This window comes from Myripristis murdjan, chromosome 7, assembly GCF_902150065.1.
Source record: "Myripristis murdjan chromosome 7, fMyrMur1.1, whole genome shotgun sequence".
NCBI classification, from domain to species: domain Eukaryota; kingdom Metazoa; phylum Chordata; class Actinopteri; order Holocentriformes; family Holocentridae; genus Myripristis; species Myripristis murdjan.
This window is the reverse complement of record NC_043986.1, coordinates 6,452,775-6,467,043: the sequence shown is the minus strand read 5'-3', so window position 1 is coordinate 6,467,043 and position 14,269 is coordinate 6,452,775. Positions and strand designations below refer to the sequence as shown.

Below are 14,269 nucleotides of genomic sequence, written 5' to 3'. Positions count from 1 at the left end.
TTTGGACAGATGTGGCATCTCCATGCAGTTTCGGCGGACAGAGTTGTGATTTCTGACACGATGTGATCATATTTAACTATTTTTTTCTTGTATTTTTGTAGATTTAATCACTTCACTGCCGTGCAAATGAATGAACTAACAAGCCTGTGTTGCAATGGGAAATTTTAATTTTAATCGTTCGTGGAAACACAACGAACACAGTGTGCACAAATGCATCGATAAACTAACAAGGTGTTTCCACCCGTCTGTCTGCACGTCTGCCTAAACACCTGTGGCATGACATTCATTAATGACTTAATGAATTGATTTTTCTCCCCCCCTTCCCTCCCTCCTCTGTCTCTCCTACTCACTTCAGATAAACGGCGTCGATATTCAGAACAGAGAGGAGGCGGTGGCCATTCTGACCAGAGAGGACAGCATCAACTTCTCGCTGCTGTTGGCCAGGCCTGACATCGAGGTGACACGACATGACACACAGCTCTCACAGTCACTGCACACAGCATACTGCAGCCTACAACACACACTGCACGGTGCTGCATGTTCACACAGGTGACATCAGGTCATATAGGGGCTTACAGTTTACATGACACACACCTGCATGCTGCTACTGAGGCCGAGCTGGCATGGCATGACAGATTGCACCCACTGCAAACTAGTTTACAGGTGAAATCACACTCACAGGTGACATGACATGACAGATTACACACACACACTGCACACCGCACACTGAAGTACACACCTGGCCACATTATACTGTGATAAAAGGGAGATTTTCTTGGGCATGAGAACTGGTTTCATTTCAGTTTTTAACTAAGTTTTACAGTATTCAGCAGGATCTCGACTCGGCTGTTATAAACACTGATCTAGCATTTAAAAAATGACAAATGTAAATCTGTAGTAAGGACCACGAAGGAGAAGGGATATTAAGGATTAAACCAGTGCACAGCCGAAGTTAGACGTCAAAAAGATTAAGAGTTTTTTTTTTTTTTTATGACCCATAAAAACATAAAAACTGCACGTCCTTGCGCTGCCATACTTCTTCTCCATCTTCGTCTTCTTCTTTTTGTTTGGTTGGCAAGTCCTGAATGTCTCCTTGCCACTAGATGTTACAGCTAATGTTGCACATGTTCTGCATAAATATTTCAATGGGAGGACAACAGGACAGAGGGGTGAAATACAGGAGAATCCCAGGAAAAACCAGAGAACTGACAGGTATGGAGCTGTGAGGCAACTAAAGCAATGGGATTGTTTTTTGTTCTTTTTTTTTCAGGTCCAGAAATAGTCGGTTACTTCTCAGGTCTAACAGTCGCTCCCTGCCTCACCGCCTGCAGCAGCCTACTTTACTAACCCACTTTCCTGCTTATTTCCACCGCCGCTGATGCTGCTGCTGCTGCTGCTGCTCGGCCGACAGCGCGCACGGCTTCACAAAAACCACCGTTCGGTTCATATTTTAGTTTGATATGTTTTCAATACAGCGGGGGGAAATGAGTAAGAGCCCTTTAGCCGAGTTCATTAAAACCCGGCGCTTCATTTTCCCACAGACAGAAACACAATAACTTCAGCTAAAGCACGTATAATCCAACTACGAGAGTCAGTAAGTGATATAACCTATAATAAAGCTTATTGCCTCGAAAAGTGAAAACTTCATTTCCTCCGCAGCCGCCTGCATGTAATTACAGTCTGCCAAGGAAAATTGCCTCAGGTTCTTCACCCAATTTCCTCGTTATGCTTTACTAACTGCTGGTGGCCAGAAGATATTACAAAATTACACACACACACACACACACACACACACACTGTATATATGAATTACACAACTCTATGTATTGTATGTATTTATTGTGACATTTTATGAAAGATTTTGATTTTTCTCTTTTGGTAACTGTTGTCCAGAATGTAATGCACATATCAAACACTGACATGCATGTACACACTCTCTTTGTGTCTTATTAATACACACACACACACACACACACACAAACACACACACAATCTTGATAAATGTTGCAAGTATGACAGCAGGTCCCAGAGTGTGTGTCCATATCTGCTGACTGGAGAGGAACAGCAAAATGGTGCATTTATACACGTCAGCTAACACACACACACACACACACACACACACACACACACACACACACACACACACACACACACTTCACAGATGAATGTCTGTGCGCACTGTGTACACACGCTCATACACACCAACCAATTGAAGGAGCCATCACTCACCCCGACAGTATTTAGACAACTCTGACATTTCAGCCAATCAGATTTCCTTGTAATGAGAGCAGGGAATGATAGATGTTTTTATCGACCAAGCAAATAACCAAATACTGAAATACTGAGCAGGAAAAAGACGGTGGGGGGAGGAGAGGGAGGAGGGCGAGAGAGCTACGATGAAAGTGAAAAAGGAAAAGAAAGAAAGAAAGAAGCAAATAAAAACAGGCAGTGATCAGTGAGGGCTTCTCTCCAAATATGTGGAAAATGCAGCTGATTATATCATATAAAATCTGGGATTTTTTTGCATGTAAATGGGTCAAAACAGATAATAACCAAAATCATACTGACTAGTGTTTTATCTTTTTAGTAACTTTATCATTTTCTGCAGATGCCAGATTTATTCAAATGACGAATTTCTCAGTTTGGAATGAAGCTTTCCCTTGCAGGGGGAACATGCAGAGAAGACAGATACTGTGTTTCATGATATAACCTGCTGCAGCTGAACGTTTGGCACTCTTTTTTAAAATTTAAACATTTAATTTTAACATGAGAAACACATTGGGTTGAATTAAACGAGAGAGAGACAGAGAGAGAGAGAGAGAGAGAGAGAGAGAGGAGGCTGTGATGGATGAAATGATGAGGGGATGAAGGGATGATGTAGAGAGGAAATGGAGAGGTAGATATTTATCCCCTCTGTCCCAGTTTCTTCTCTCAAGGTCATTCACACACACACATGCACACACACGCGCGCACACACACATGCGCACACACAAACACACACACACACACACACACACACCAGGATTTATTTTTGGGTGTAGACCTGCACATGCACTCACACACATGCACGTATACATGTGAACACACACTGAGACGTAGGTGCACACATACACACACATAAACATGCGTACAGACACACACACACACACACACACACACACACACACACAGGATGTACAGAGAGACATCAATCTGTTGAGAGGCAAACTGTATTTGTAATCAGATTCAGGCGGCGGGTTCTGGAAAAACTCCAAAATAATCACTTTTTTACAAACATGCATAAACACACTTATTATAGGGGAGATAATTTCACGTGGACTTCTGCAGTTCCTAATTTATACTGGAACTAATGAATAAAACTCTGAATTAACATACATATTTATATATGAAATTCATAAATGCTGCCATTGTGCCCTGCCATTGACTGGTCACCTCTCCAGTTTGTAAATGAATGAATGAATGAATGAATGAATCCTGCCAGTGACCATAATATTATCAGGCCAATCCACCTCATGGGGGGGCGTGGCAATGGTTGAGGCTTCGCACAAACAGGACTCACTGTGCTTTGTTTTTTCATTCTGTCACTTTTGTGCCAAGTCTTCAGCTCCCTCATTTGTTTCTCTATTTTTTCTCCATCTCTCTAAATTCTCTGTCTCTCTATCTTTTTTTTCAACAGAATGAAAACCCTGTTGATCCAGAGGAGGTGGAGATGGAGCTGACTCTGGAAGGGGGAGGCTACCACCCGAACCATCGCACCTCCTCCTGCTCTCTCACCTCCGCTCACCTCTCTGGCTACTACCGCCTCCGCAGGGGAGGAGGAGTAGAAGGAGGAGGAGAAAGAGGAGGCCTGGCCTGCCCAGCGGGAGGCGAGGTAGAGGACGAGGAGGAAGAGGACGAAGAGGGGGAGGACGACGGGGAGAGAGGAGAGAAGGCGGACGGAGAGCCGCCGGTGCCCCTGCCTCCCCTCCTGAGCCTGGCTCCTCTGCTCTCCAACAGCCAGGAGCTGGACAGCGGAGTGGGCCGGACCGACGACAGCACCCGCTACGAGGAGTCGTCCGAGCACGACCTGCTGGGCGACCAGACCAGCGCCTGTAACACCAACACCACCAACACACCCGGCAGCATGAGGAAGTTCAGGGCGGGGCCGAGCCCGAGGCCGAGCCCCAGGTACCCAGGGTTCATTTGATTCTGATACAAATACACTGTTAAATAAGGGAAGGGCTTGACGTCTTGCAGTTTATGACCAGCTGCACTGTAGGCTGTTAAAATGGGACATGACAGTGATGATGATGGTGTTTTCATCATCCAACGCTGCCTTGATTGGCAAGCAACATTTCAAGACTGTTATCCATCCCATTCTTTGTTTTAGAATCAAAATTAAGCCACTGGTCATCATGTGGAATGTGGCAAAATAGAAAAAACACACCAGCATGCACACTGAGAAAGACCGTTAGCTGAATTTCTTGGGGCCCTGTGTTATATAGGTGTCTTTTCTAGTTTCTAGCAGTTTCTAGAGACTCGGTGCAACCCTTTTGAACCAGGTGGCTGGAGAAACCAGCATTTTTTTCCACCATTAAACTAGCAAAAGTGGATTTGGTCACACCCTAAACACACTTGCACCATGCTCTGCAGACAGATGGTTAAAACAGCGCCCTTAAAATCCAACACTAACATGATGGTGAAGAACATAAACCATCAAGCAGTGGCCAGCCTTGACAACTCTGGAGCAACTTTTCCACAGAGGCTCTGATGTTGGTTGGGTGTCCACTTTGTCCCCTTGCACCAGTTTGCTAGCCAGTTTAGGTGGACTGGGATCCAGTTTCAGATGTTGTGGACGGTTTGTTGAATTTTTTCCCATCTCTAACCAAATTGTCTGATTTTAAACTACCATCACTAATGCCTCTTCTTAATTGCTTTTTGATCTTGTGACTCCTCCTTGTTTCCTGTCCCCTGACCCAGCCCTCGACCCAGCCCCGGCCTCGGGCCGAGCCCCAGACCAACCCCCAGCCCTGGGCACGGCCGAGGAGACACCACCCCTCCTCTGCTCCACCTCCGAGACCTCCAGCTGAGCTCAGACTCCCTGCCAGGCCTGGAGTGGGGGGCTGGAGTAGGGACAGCAGGGTACAGCCCCCACCACCACCACAAGGTAGAACAAAGTCTTGTTTACTATTGACATGTACCACAACAACTCAGAGACTTCCTTTTACAGCACTCCTTGTTATTTTCAAAAGGAAATGTGCTTTATGTCCTAAGATAAGATATTCCCGCATTGCTGGAATTTGCTTTCAATTTTCTTGTTTGTTCAGCCTTGCAGGGTGATGTCTGGATGAATGGAACTAGACTCTCTGGCTTGCATAATAAAATTTGATCAAACTAAAATCTTTACCTTTGTGACAAGCATTATCTGACTAACTGACTAACAGCCTACACGTCACTTAAATTATTAAAAAGAAAACACTGAATTCCAAATGCAGAGTCATTTTTCAAAGGCTGGCATAAATTGATGGTTGGTAAATTCCAATTACGATGATTACTGACCCAAGAACCATCTGTTTCAAAGAGGTGTCAACATGTGTCCGGTGCTTCTTGAGGGATTCATATTTTCCAGGCTTACATTGTCATGCAACAAATACAACTGCAGCAAGGAAAGAGAGATTTGGCTGATATATTTTGGTGCAAAATTAAATTAAAGAGAGTAAAAGATGAATAACTCAAAGCTAGAAAAAAATAAAGAAAATCACAACAGAGACACTGGATTTTTGGCATCTTCTTGGTTTTCTGCTGATGATGCCTGACTTCTCTTTGCTTTCTGTTCCTGCAGCACTACCACCACCACCACCCGCCCCACCTCACCATGATGATGATGATGCCGGGCCTGACGGAGGAAGAGTGCCAGCGTTACCAGGAGCTGCTGGAGATCAAGTGCCAGTATGAGAGAAGGAACGAGAAGCTGCAGAGAGAGCGTGAAGATGCCAGAACAGAAGAACAAAACGAGCAGGGGGGACGGGAGAAAAATGAAGGAGAGGTGGAGGAGGAGGCGGAGGAGGCTTCTTCTTCCTCGGTGGTGGATATGAAGCGCAGCGAGGCGTTAAGCGAGCACGAGATGGCTCTGATCGAGGAGGAGCTGCGCCACCTGGAGTTTAAGTGCCGCAACATCCTCCGTGCCCAGAAGATGCAGCAGCTCAGAGAGAGATGTCTGAAAGCCTGGATGATGGAGGAGGAGACGGTGGTGGGCGGAGCGGGGCGACCAGGCCTCCCTGAAGCAGGTAACCATGACGACAACTAGGGCTTGGTGATATATCAGTATCTAATACTGTGATACAAAACTAAACCTCATCTGGGATTTCAGATATTGTATTATTATGATGGCTTTTCATGGTTTTAAAGGCTGCATTACAGTAGGGAAATCCAATTATTAGTCTGTTGTAGCTGTTTTATTATTTGTGTCTACCTGCTTGGTCATCATATCCACTTTATTAATGACTGTTTAGTAAAAATCTCTTGTGTGTAAATTTCTTATGATTCTACAATACCATCACAATATTGATATCGAAGTATTCGGTCACCTGGCTCTAACAGCAACACACCGGGGCCACATTGGGTTTGTAATGAAAAAAAGTGCATTACAAGGCAACCTTAAAAACTCCACAACGTTCCATAAAAAATTGTAACTCCGATCTTACCGAGCTCTGTGGTTGAAAGTCTTGGAGAAATATGGTCAGACCAAGCCATCTCTGCTCATCAGGGTACATACAGTATTGAGAGAAGACGTCCATCCTGACCATCACATCAGAAATAAAAACAGACAGAAACTACTAAGCAAAAAAAAAAAAAAAAAAAAAAAAGTAGGAAAGAAATGACTTATGTCTAAAAATGAAAACATCATGCAGTTCTGTATTGACAATGAAAAATTCTATGATTGTAGAAATATGTAATGAATTTGCTATATGGAAGATTATGCCATTAAATAATCATAATTGCTATAACAAAGCAATATAATTATGAAGCCGGAAGTCTTTATTTTAATTGATTCAAAGCTCATTTCCATTCATTCATCATCAACAGAATGCAAAAAACAGAATAGCAGGAATCCTTTCACTCACAGACAGTTCACTTTTTGTGTCTCATTAACGTAAATTACATACTTCCACCCCGACAAAGCAAATTTAAAGTTTTCTGCTTCATTATTTTAATCGTATTGTGCAAGAATAACAATGACAAAGGCAGTCAGGGTCTGTGTGATATATTGTGGTAGTAATTTCACTGACTGACTTTGACATTTAGAGATTGTGAAAACATAATTTCAACTGGTAAGTGTAACATTATTTCTGAATTGAATTAGTAATATGTGATATTACTCATTACTATGATATCTCTGCAGCTTCCCCACAGGACCAACATGGTACTAGGAATGAAATATTTGTAAAATCACTTATTTTCAAATATTTGTGTGTATGGCTTTACTCAGTGGCTAAGCAGATTTGATTTATTCCATCTGCTTTGTCATTCACCTCCTTCCTTTGTTTAGCAAAGTAGAAATGGCTGCAGTTTAACCACAAAAAAAGACGATGATAATCAAAATGAAATCTTCTCTCCCAGGTCTGGATAATCATCACAATGGCGATGAGGATGATGACCCTCATCGCCACGAGCTGTCGGCCATCAATGAAGTCCCAGAGAGAGAGAGGTCGGACGACAAAGACAGCACCAGCGCCTACAACACCGGGGGCGAGAGCTGCCGAAGCACGCCATTGGTCAGCACCGAACAGATCCCGCCTCTCCAGGAAGAGGAAGAGGAGGGAGGAGGAGGAGAAGGAGGAGCGGTCATGTCGCCTCCCCCTCTCCTCCCGCTCGGCCGCCTGCCCCCTCTGAACTCGCCCCTCACCCCACGGCGTCAGGGGCGGGACCGGGACAGAGAGAGACGCCAATCAAACCTCAACTGCTCCTTTTCCCCCAACAGTTACAGGAAGTACCAGACAGCCAATGGCAACGCAGCAAACGTCTCAAGCTCCACCCCTTCTACACCCCCCAAATTCAGGTCTCCATTATTAATTTTTATCAATTCTCTCAATTAGTTAGTTAGTTATATTTGTTGGTTTCTGTTGATTCCTCTTTTTCCTCTTTGATGATTCCTCTTGTGCTCAGTGTAGCATGGTGAGGACATTTACAGTCTGAAAGTATTTTCTGCGAGTTTTCATTGGATGAACATGCCCGACCTGTCACTCAATACAAACAAGATAAAACTTGTGATAAAATGCATTGGTTATAATAATAAATGCGTATCTCAACTCACATTCATTCCAGTCATGTGTTGTCCCACACAGGCAAACTCAGCTTGCTGCAAGGCATGAATAAAAATGATGACACATGATATATATACGAATTTCATGTGAGGTGTATGAACATGTCCATACAGTCCATACAACAGGCAGAGATGAGCAATGAATGGAGACAGGAAATGGTAAAGTGCTAAAGTCTGCAAATGCACAAAAAAGGGAATTGTATGCATCCTCCATTGTGTGCAAACTGAACGTCTATGAACGTCCTATCTATTGCACTTCGTACATATTAGCCTGTATCTCAGTCTGAAGGGAGTCAGGAGGTTGAATCCCTCAGAGAGGCTGAATGAGGCGCCCCAGCCCAGGCCCTTTGCTGCAGGTTGTTCCCTCTCTCTTGCCTGCCTTTCCTGTCTCTCTCCTCTGTCTCCTCCAGATAAAGCAGAAATGGCAAAAAATAATCTTAAAAAAAGAGAAAGGCTGGTCTGGACTGTCTAAAACCGACTTTGCCTTCCACAAGTCCTGGCAAATAAAAAATGTCCTACAGGGAGGACAAACAATTAAAAATGTCTAACTCTACAAGAACTCTGTAAAACAAAAACAAACAAACAAAAAAAATAATAATGAAACATCATGAACTTCTTGTGCAGATTAAAAACCCTAAGCCTGACAGAATCTTTGCTTACATTTCTTACAAATTGTTTTTATATCTGTATCACAGATCGGTTTCTTGTCAAGTAATTATCAACGCTTTCTGCTTTGACCTTTGACCCTGATCAGTGGGGGAGGATGTGATAGTGTTCCTCTTAAACCAATGTCTTTTGTCTTTGAGATATCCTACTTCCATGCGATGTCTCTGTCTGACTGGCAGCAGACTGATAATGACCTTTTCTAACAGCGTGCCTGTCCTGTTCGACATCCCTACATTAGCCTGTGATACAGTCATTATCAGCCTCACACTCATAAATTACATGAAATTGCCATTTTCATGTAGTGTTGTGTGACTTTCTGGTAATTAGCTTTCCCTGACATTTTAGTGGAATTTTTTTTTTTTTTTTTTGTGGGCACCGGATTGTCATGTGCATTGTGACTAATTACACTCACTCTATTGAAAAATGTAACTTTCCCCATGCTCCATCCAAGCTTCCAGCAATAGCCATATTTCCAAAACAGCACTGAAAACATAATTCTAATGTATATTATTTTATATTCCTAGGTTTATGCTAAACATTATATAACTGCGTGCATGTTTTCAAGTATAATTACAATAATAATATGGGATAATGTAACATTTCCAGATCTCTGACCAGAGAGATGGGGTCAACTTCAAGAAGGGGTGTGGCTGATGGAGGGCGGGGCTCCAGAGCAGGTAAGTTTTCCCTTTCCTTTTTGCACATTTCTGCAACAACACCACAAACAATTTCCATTAACCTATGTCTGGAAGTCAGGACATCTTCTATGTAGAAGGGACATTAGCCGATATTTAAATATATGTATTTTAAAACATTTTTAAGCAACTTACATTTAGTGCAACAACAAAAAGTGAACATTCCTCAGCATCAACAGGGTAACAAGCTGGATGATATGCCATGTTGATTAAAGTGGCCTTGTCCTTCTTGTTCCTGCAACACTGCTGATGCTTTGCAGCAGTCACCTCACTAAAAGTAATGTTAGCCTGGCTGATGCTGACTGTGCAAGACAGCCAGGAGCGGGCCCTGTTGGTCTGGACATGCTCCATTCATTTATCACTCTACTCAGTGCACTCTTCTAGGTATCTGTGTACTAAATTTTATGCGTGTATGGTTCAGCAGTTAACTCTCTCACAGACAACAGTGTGTAAAAATTGGTAATGTTAAATTAGAGTTCCTACCAACAACAAAGGGTGTCCCACAAGGTTCAGTCTTCGGACCACTTCTGTTCACTATTTATATAAATGATATAGTCTTGTCTTGACAAACCTGTAAAGTTCACTGTTATGCGGATGACATTATGCTATACTTCTGACCTATTATTATGACATTATTGTAATCAATTTTCAACATATATTTTTTTTTAGTGATGCAATGTACTCAGGTATCTCTTAAACATGAGATCTTGATCGCAGTGGGACTTACCTGATTAAATAAAGGTTATAAACAAAACAACAAGATCAAAAAAGCCTAAGGTTGGTCATTTATTAGCCAAGCTAGCGCTGCTGGGCTAGTGCTCACCTCCACTGCTGTTGCTGCTCTGTTTCACTTAGGCTGTTGTTGTTTTGTCTAATAATTACTCTAATTATCATCTTTATCAATATAGGTGGAGCCGCCGACAGGTCTGGAGGTGGAAGTGCAGAGTCCAGCCCTTATTTTGCCCGGCGACGCCACAGCTGCACCAAACCACTGGAGCGCTACCAGAGCTGCATGACGCTACCCTCGGAGGGCCTGGTGGATCCGCTGGACCGAGTCAGAGACAGAGGACGGGACCGGGAGCGGGCGGAGGGCGAGGAGAGGGGCATCGGGACAGGCAGCAGCGGCCCGGCCAGTCCCAGGAGTGTAAACAGCGCCCCCTGCAGTTTGGAAGACCGTCATCACCACCACGCGAGTGCCTCTCGGTTAGGACTGGCCTTACCACTGGGGCTGACGCACTCATCACCGACCGCCTCACCACAGCGCATGGAGTGGAAGGTAAAGACATGTTGAAGCCCTTCTGCTGGCCACCGGTTACCTTCACAATCAGTTGTAAGATTCTCATGATTCTGGTTTTCAAATCCTTTTCAAATCCATGGCTTAAAAATCTGTAGAGGTACTAAGCCTAACCTCACCCAAAGCTGGGAAATTTGTTGTAAAAGCCTAGTGAGCTAAGATTTTTCTATCACTTAACTTTTATTTTTTATTTTTATTATTATTATTTATATTTATTATTATTTATATTTTTTATTTCTATTTTTTGTCGCCTCTTATTTTTCTTCCTCCGTATCCCATCCTTATTTTATTGCATTTAATGAAAAGGCAAAGGCAGAGGTTGAAGGTAGAGAAGAGATAGAAATTAGAGTGTGGATACCGACCTGGACCTGGACCTGGACCTGGACCTGGACCTGGACCTGGACCTGGACCTGGACCTGGACCTGGACCTGGACCTGGTCCTGAACCTGGACGAGTCCCGATGGGCCCAGGTTGGGTTCAGACAAATATTTAGAAATTATGTTTGGGTTCGGGTCAGGTTTGGTCATGTTGGCATTATTTCAGTGAATAATGATGGACGTACTGTCTGTTCCAGGTAATGTATAGGACTGGAGTTTACGTGACGACACTGAAGGCAACACGTAGGCATTTCAGGCAGTATTTCATGCAGTAAATGTAACGTAGTGAAGGAGGACGAGCAAAATATCCGGCTCAGGTCGAGCGGCCCAATCTGCACTCTAATAGAAATATGAAATCTAAGGCCTGAAAGAAAAAACAAACAAATCAAACTGAAATGAAGCCTTTCATTGAGTAAAGGAAACTGACTTGGCTTGGAATGCCACTTTATGTAAACTTTTAGCTTGGCTGCGCGAAAGGCTATTGGTTCTTCTTCTTCTTTGTATCCAGGTGAAGATCCGGAGCGACGGGACTCGCTATGTGGCCAAGCGGCCGGTCAGGGATCGTCTGCTTAAGGCCCGGGCCATGAAGATCAGAGAGGAGCGCAGCGGCATGACGACGGACGACGATGCTGCCAGCGAGATGAAACAGGTAGAATCACACACACACACACACACACACACACACACATACATACACTCCTGTCCGGTACCACAGACTTTATCAGCAAAATGTTGAGAGTGAAAAGGTCTGCAGTGAAAACCAAAGGGCTGCACGTTTTAATTAAAGGCAAAAGTATCTCAGAGAATCTCCAGGGCTGTCATTTGTTCAGACACCTGCAACTCTCAATAACTTGAATACAAAAGAAATACTGAGATATGATTTAATGGAAATATTCATGACAATGCTGAAATGACAAAGAGGGTCTAGATGTACTGTCGTGTTGGGTTCCAGCCCATGCCTGCGTGGAAAGTAATGAGGAAGGAGATGAGACAGCAAAGGAAGCCCTGACATTATACTGTATGATAATGATGTGCTTAAAATTCCCTTTGGCAAAGGTGAGACCGAATTATTAATAAGAACTACAATGACAGATTCACGGCAGAAGAAATAGGATTCTGATATGAAAGGGAGACGCGATTACAGTGCACAGAAATCCATTAAGGTGGAGTCTTTCAAAAGGGAAGAGCGGGAGGGGGGATGTGAATCTTCTGAGGTTAAGGCTTCAATTCAAGCCTTTTTTATGACGGCGAATGTGTATTAGAGATAAATGTGGTACTTGCAATGTAAATGCTAACATGTAATAAAGCTTTGCGTGATAATCTAAATGAGTTTGTGTGGGGATGGAGTTGGGCAGGGATTTTAGGGATAAAAGGGTGATGAAATGAAGGTTGTGAAGCTTTCTGCTGGTACAGTAGGGGGCAGTATGCACCTTTCCATGCTGACATTAATTTAGATCAGAAAACGACTGTCTCCTAAACAAACTGTAGTGATATAGGTAATTCAGATAAACCTTCACCTCCAGGTAAGCAACTGGTTTCTCTGAACAGTCGTCATATTTGATTCTGGATGGCCGAATGTGAAGTTTGACTTTTTTGTGTTTCATTCTTGGTTGATTTTAAGCAGGTGCAGTGAGGTGGATCCTTCTGATTTTTGAATGTGGAAGTTGGTTAATTTTTGTTTTTTTTTTTGTTTGTTTTGTGCCACACTTCCTTTTGACTGCTTCCCTGCTAACTAGCCCGACTAACTTCATTGACAGTGTTGTGGCAGCACAAGAATAAATCAGTTGTTTTGTTTGCTGCACCAAAAAAACTCCATCTGTATTTCCGTTACAATAATGTGTACATGCATTTTGGTTTATGAGCCAAAAGTCTCTGAGCATCACTGACAGCAGTACAACTGTCTTTTTATTTCAAATGAGAAATGATAATCCAGCTGTGGGATCCAGCTGTGTTAATCCCAGGTGACGCTCCGCTCTGTGTGATCCGCAGGGCCGATACTGGAGCAAAGAGGAGAGGAAGCAGCAGCTGCTGAGAGCCAGAGAATACCGACGAAGACGAGAGTTCATGATGCAGAGCCGTCTGGATTACCTCAGAGGAGACAGGTGACCACAGCCCAGGCTAATCCAGTCTGGTCTGTTATAAATGTGTTGAGACAATCATAAAGTTTATTTGGCAGAATGAGGCATCTGGGATCAAGAAAATCCTGGAGTCAAGTTGATTAACGTTGGAAACTAGTGGGATTATCTCATCTCGCTGGCATATTATTTACCTGATTTGAAGAAAAACAAGATTTGAACACTTAAAATGAGATTAAATGACTTCTGTACATCCAATTTAGTCAAATCAAATAAAGTAAAAAAAGAAAAAAAAATCTGCCAGTGGGATGAGATAATCCCACTTGTTTCCAACGCTAATCAACTTCTTTTCAGAATTTTCTTGAATTGAGTGTTATTTTCTTGATCCTAGTGTGCTTGAAACCAGTGGGATTATCTCATCCCACTGGTGTAAGATTTGAACACTGAAGATGAGACTGAATAACTTATGAAGATGGAGTTTTTTTTTTTTTTTTTTTTTTTTTTTTGGCAGTGTTTTCTCTTATGAGCCTTTTATGCCTGGGTGAAGTCATCATCCCTAAAGAAAGGACTTATTTTGCCTTCTCCTTCTGTTCTAAGTCAGTTTTTTTTTTCGCAGGGATGCCTCACTGTCAGCAGGGGGCGCTGAAGATCCCAGGTCGTCCCAGGGCGCCCAGCCTCACGGCCAACAGGAAGCCGCCAGCAACAACATCCTGCTGCTGAGCCACAAGAAGACCACCAAGAGGAGGAACCGCCGAATCCTCGACAACTGGATCACCATCCAGGAGCTGCTGGCTCACGGCTCCAGGTCGCCCGACGGCAAGAAGATCTACAACCCGCTGCTATCTGTGACCACGGTGTGA

The 14,269-nt window shown here is 43.4% G+C and overlaps 1 pseudogene; it reads left to right on the top strand.

Annotated features, from left to right (window-relative positions):
- LOC115362161 (PDZ domain-containing protein 4-like) overlaps positions 1-14,269 on the top strand; it is a 55,102-nt pseudogene extending 40,833 nt beyond the window's left edge.